The sequence below is a fragment of the Macaca fascicularis genome, chromosome 16, assembly GCF_037993035.2.
Source record: "Macaca fascicularis isolate 582-1 chromosome 16, T2T-MFA8v1.1".
Classification (NCBI taxonomy): domain Eukaryota; kingdom Metazoa; phylum Chordata; class Mammalia; order Primates; family Cercopithecidae; genus Macaca; species Macaca fascicularis.
Window position 1 is genome coordinate 64,476,442 of NC_088390.1, and position 5,677 is coordinate 64,482,118.

General features: G+C 42.5%; 1 non-coding gene across 1 annotated transcript; it reads left to right on the forward strand.

Annotated features, from left to right (window-relative positions):
- Positions 1 to 2,651: 2,651 nt before the first annotated feature.
- On the forward strand, positions 2,652 to 2,758 carry LOC123569689 (U6 spliceosomal RNA). The gene has a single exon (XR_006693489.1). It is a non-coding gene; the product is annotated as a U6 spliceosomal RNA (small nuclear RNA).
- Positions 2,759 to 5,677: the final 2,919 nt, after the last annotated feature.

Sequence of the window (5,677 nt, forward strand, 5' to 3'; positions counted from 1 at the left end):
AATTCCTGCCCTTCCTACCATGCTGGCTTGTTCGGGGGACCAAATGAAAAACAGAAAACTGTTGTGTCTTCCTGTAGGATGTTGGAGTTAATCTACCATGCATGACTCATGTTTCCATCCCTATCATCCTGGGTAGGGAAGCACCAAGCTGAGGACTCTGGGTCCTTTCAGGCTCTAATGACAATGCACACCCAGGATTTGTGGAGTATGTATACAGTTGTCTGGGCCAACTACTGTGGGAGGAGAAAAAGAAGTCACATTGCTACTAGCCATCAAGAGCTCACAAAATAGAGATGTAGACATCATTTGGGGCTATCTACTTATCCTAGTGATTCTCAACTGAGGTTGATACTTAAAAAAATTTTTTTTATTTTCCTTTTTTTTAAAGTTTGAAGAGATTGATACTTTTGATTGTCACAGTGATTGGCTTTTGATTGTCACAATGGTTGGGAGGGTTACTACCACTCACATATAGTAAATGAAGGATGGGATAGTACTACACAAAAAATTGTCTAGCTCCAAATGTCCTTAGTATCTCTGATGAGAAGCACTGATCTAGTCCATAGTCAGGGCTGCCAGGTATGGGTGTGCAGGTTGCCCACTATACAACTCTTGAGGGAACCATTCCCCTGGTGGCTAAGTGTGTGAATTCTGAAACCATACTGCCTGAGTTCAAATGCAAACTGGAACTGGCCCCCATCCCCTACTTCTTCTTCTTCTTCTTTTTTTTTTTTTTTTTTTTGAGACTGAGTCTTGCTTTACTACCCAGGCTGGACTCCAGTGGCACAATCACAGCTCACTGCAAACCCTATCTTCTGGGCTCAAGTAATCCTCCTACCTCAGCCTCCTGAATAGCTGGGACCATAGTCACCACCACCACACCTGGTTACTTTTTAAGTTTTTTGTAGAGATAAGGTCTCCCTATGTTGCCCAGGCTAGACTCAAACTCTCAGGCTCAGGTGATCCTCCTGCCTCGGCCTCCCAAAGTGCTGGGATTACAGGCGTGAGCCACCAGACCTGGCCTGGAAGCTCTTGAACATATTGCTTATCTTCTGTGGACCTCAGTTTACTCATTTATAAAATGGGAAGAGCAATAGTAACATAACTCATAATGATAACATAAGAATATATTATCAATAATGTATGTGCCTGGCACATAGTAAACATTCAATTCATGTTCAATGATTATTATTCTCTGAGATCTGACCTCCCCATTGACTGGGGTGGGGCCCTGGTGTCTACCCCCGATAAAGATCACGTATGTCTGGATTCCTGCTCTCCCTGAGGCTTAACTTTCCTGGTTCTACCTGTAATCTTATTGAGAACTCCCCTTGTTGCCTAAACTTGCTTGAGATGGTTTTTGTAATCTACAACCAGAAGCCTTAATAACTAAGGGCTTTCAAGTTAGTGTGAGATTGCTTGGCATAGAGAGACCATAAATGCCACAGACAAAACCTAATCATAACTGAAAGAAATAAATTCGAACAACAAATTGTTAAGTGAATGGAATGCAGCTAGCTAGGATCCCATGCTCTGTTCTAAGAAAACAGACAGGTCAAACAATCAGGACCAGTCCAGACATGTGTCTGGGAAGTTAAAGGAAAGAGACCCTGTCCCTCAAAACCCTCCTTACTAGTACCTGTAATTCCATCATTAGTGACTCACGTCTTCATTTACCAGGAGGTCTTCTTTGAAAATATGAATGTCTCTGGGAAGGGTAATCCAGAAAACTACTGAGGCTCACCCTACTAGGAATGTATTTACTGTTTTTCTTTTCATTCATGTCTGTTTATTGAGAACACAGAGAATGTATTTATCAAGTGACTTTCTCTCTCCTCCACTTCCCAACCCCAGCTACAAATGGGGACAGCAAGAGAGAGAAAACCTGGGGAGAACGGAAGAAGCCACGCTTTGTAGAATTGCTTCAGAATTGCTGATCTCATCAACCACATGTTTAGAGAGAGAGTAGTGGCCCTTAAGGAACTGGAGAGAATGTTCTGATCTGCATCTGTCCGACATGGTAAACAGCAGGAATGACTGTAGCTGTTCTCTTTGCCAAGGACAGATCTGATCTGATTGCCTTGAGGTGAAAGTGAGGTAAGGTGGGGCAGGGATTGGCTTTTGGCTCCCAAGAGTGGTTGTTCATCAACCTTTTGCTAAGCCCGTGGTTCTCAATTTTTGCTGCATGTTAGAATCACCTGGGAAGCTTTTTAAAAAAAATCTCAGTACCCAGGCTGTACCTCAGACCAATTAAATCAGAATGTCTGGGGGTGGTTGCCAGGCATCAGAAGTTTTCAAAGACCTCCCCCGGCCAGTGTACCCATGTCCAGGAACCACTGTCCTCAGCATTTATTGTATGAGGCAACTTAGATGACACACAACAGGTGAGAACCTGGCTCCTGCCGTTCAGACGCAGGACTGAATTTTTTTTAATTTTTAAAATTACGCAGTAAAATTTTTTCTGTTGGTGTACAGGTCTATGAATTTTTTCATAGTGAGTTTTTTATACTGCCTAAGTACAATTTTATGGTATACCATAAAATTTTATATACCATAATTTTATTTTTATAAAGTATACCCATAATTTTATGGTATACCACAAAATTAGTATAGTATACCATAAAATTTACCCTTTTAAATTATACAATTCAATGCTCACTTCAGCAGCACATATACTAAAATTGGAATGATACAGAGAAAATTAGCATGACCCCTGCTCAAAGATGACACTGCAATGTGTGAAGTGTTCCATATTAAAAATAAAATTTTTTTTAAGTGTACAACTCAGCCATATGCTGTGGTTCCCACCTGTAATCCCAGGGTTTTGAGGCCGGGTGCGGTGGCTCACGCTTGTAATCCCAGCACTTTGGGAGGCCGAGGTGGGTGGATCACCTGAGGTCAGGAGTTCAAGACCAACCTGGCCAACATAGTGAAACATCATCTCCACTAAAAATACAACAACTAGCCAGGCATGATGGTGTGCGCCTGTAATCTCAGCTACTGGGGAGCCTGAGGGGGGAGAATCACTTGAACCCAGGAGGTGGAGGTTGCAGTGAGCCAAGATTGTGCCACTGTACTCCAATCTGGGTGACACAGCAATACTCTGTCTCAAAAAAAAAAAAAAAAAAAAGCTGGGTGCTGTGGCTTACGCCTGTAATCCCAGCACTTTGGGAGGCCGAGGCGGGCAAATCACCTGAGGTCAGGAGTTCGAGACCAGCCTGACCAACATGGTGAAACCCCGTCTCTACTAAAAATACAAAATTAGCCGAGCATGGTGGCGCATGCCTGTAATCCCAGCTACTCAGGAGGCTAAGGCAGGATAATTGCTTGAACCAGGGAGGTGGAGGTTGCGGTGAGCCGAGATCTCACCATTGCACTGCAGGCTAGGTAACAAGAGTGAAGCTCTGTCTCAAAAAAAATAAAATAAAATAAAAACAATCCCAGGGAGGCCTGGGCGGGAGGCTCACTTGAGGCCAGGAGTTTGAGACCAGCTTGGGCAACTCAGAGAGACCCTGTCTCTACCAAAAAAAAAAAAAAAAAATTAACTGGGCATGGTGGCAAGTGCCTTTAGTCCCAGCTGCTCAGGAGGCAGAGACAGGAGGATCGCTTGAGCCCAGGAGTTTGGGGTTACAGTGAACTCTGATCATGTCACTACAATGGCTAGGGTGACAGAGAAAGACCTTGTCTCTTAAAAAAAAAAAAAAAGGAAAAAAGTTATCAAAGTGTACAATTCTCTGTGCAGACCTAGATTTACAAGAAAAAAAAATGTAAAATTTCATGGTTTTCAGTATATTTGCAAAGTTGTGCCACCATCACCACTAATTCCAGAACATTTTTATCTCATCTCCCCAAAATACCCCAAATCCACAGTGGCTTCTCCCCATTTCCCTCTCCCCCAACTCCCTGGCAAATATGAGCCATAGAGACTCTCTCTATGACTTTGCCTATTTTTGATATGTCACATAAATGAAATCACAGAATCTGTGGCCTTTGATGTCAAGCTTATTTCACTTAGCATGCTGTTTTCAGGGTTTATCTGTGTTGTAACATGTATTAGTACTTCATTCCTTTTTATTGATGAATAATATTCCATTGTATGGATATACCACATTTCATTTATCTTTTCATCAGCTGATGGACATTTGGGTTGTTTGCACTTTTTGGCTATTGTGAATAATGTGGCTATAAACATTCTTGTACAAGTTTTTGTGTGAATGTATATTTTCATTCTCTTGGTCTTGGATACTTTTTTTTTTTTTGAGACCGAATCTTGCTCTGTTGCCTAGACTGGAGTACAGTGGTGTAATCTTGGCTCCCTGCAACCTCTGCCTGCTGGGTTCAAGCAATTCTCCCGCCTTAGCCCCCCAAGTAGCTGGGATTACAGACGTGCTTCACCACGCCTGGCTACTTTTTGTATTTTTAGTAGAAACAGGGTTTTGCCATATTGGCCAGGCTGATCTCGAACTCCTGACTTCAAGTGATCTGCCTGCCTTGGCCTCCCAAAGTGCTGGGATTACAGCCATGAGCCACCGAACCCAGCCCATAAATCTTTTTATATAGGAGTGATTTCAGCTTAACATTAGGAAAAAAAATTTTTCATAAATTTATTTTCATTTGAGCTATTTTGCAATAGAATGAATGACTGGCTGCTTCACTGGGACTATTAATTCTACAAATATTTATTGAATGCCTACTATATGCCAAGCACTGTTTTCCTCCCATTTGGTGATTATTTATTTATCCTTTTATTTTTAGTTGACATGTAATAATTGTACATATTTATGGGATTCAGACTGATACTTCTTTTTTTTTGTGGTTTGACACAGTCTTGCCTTGCCTCCCAGGCTGGAGTGCAGTGGCACAGTTACGGTTCCCTGCAGCCTTGACCTCCCAGGCTCGTGCGATCCTCCCACCTCAGCCCCCTGAGTAGTTGGGACCACAGATGTGTGCCACCATGCCCAGCTAATTAAAAAAATGTTTTGTAGAGACGAGGTCTCACTATGTTGCCCGGGCTGGTCTCCAACTCCCAGGGTCAAGCAATCCTCCTGCCTTGGCCTCCCAAAGTGTTGGGATTTCAGGTGTGAGTCACTGTACATGATGATTCTTTTTTAAAAATTTATTATTTTTTAAATAGAGATGAAGTCTTGCATGTTGCCCAGGCTGGGCGAACTCCTGGCCTCAAGCAAGCTTCTTGTCTCAGTAATTGTACTGGAAGTGACCCATTACAGGCCTGAGCCACCTCACCTGGCTGTTGAACATCTTGTCATGTGCCTATCTGCCATCTTAATATTCTCTTTGATTAAGTATTTGTTTACATCTTTTGCTCATTTTTCAACTCAGTTATCTGTTTTCTTATTTAGTTATAAGAGTTCATTATAAATTCTGGTTTTTGTTTGTTTGTTTTTGTTTTGTTTTGTTTTTGAGACAGAGTTTTGCTCTTGTTGCCCAGGCTGGAGTATAATGGTGCAGCCTCGGCTCACTGCAATCTCCACCTCCTGGATTCAAGCGATTCTTCTGCCTCAGTCTCTTGAGTAGCTGGGATTACAGGCATCCACCACCATGGTCAGTTAATTTTGATATTTTTAGTAGAGACAGGGTTTTGCCATGTTGGCCAGGCTCGTCTCAAACTCCTGACCTCAGGTGATCTGCTCACCTCGGCCTCTCAGTGCTGGGATTA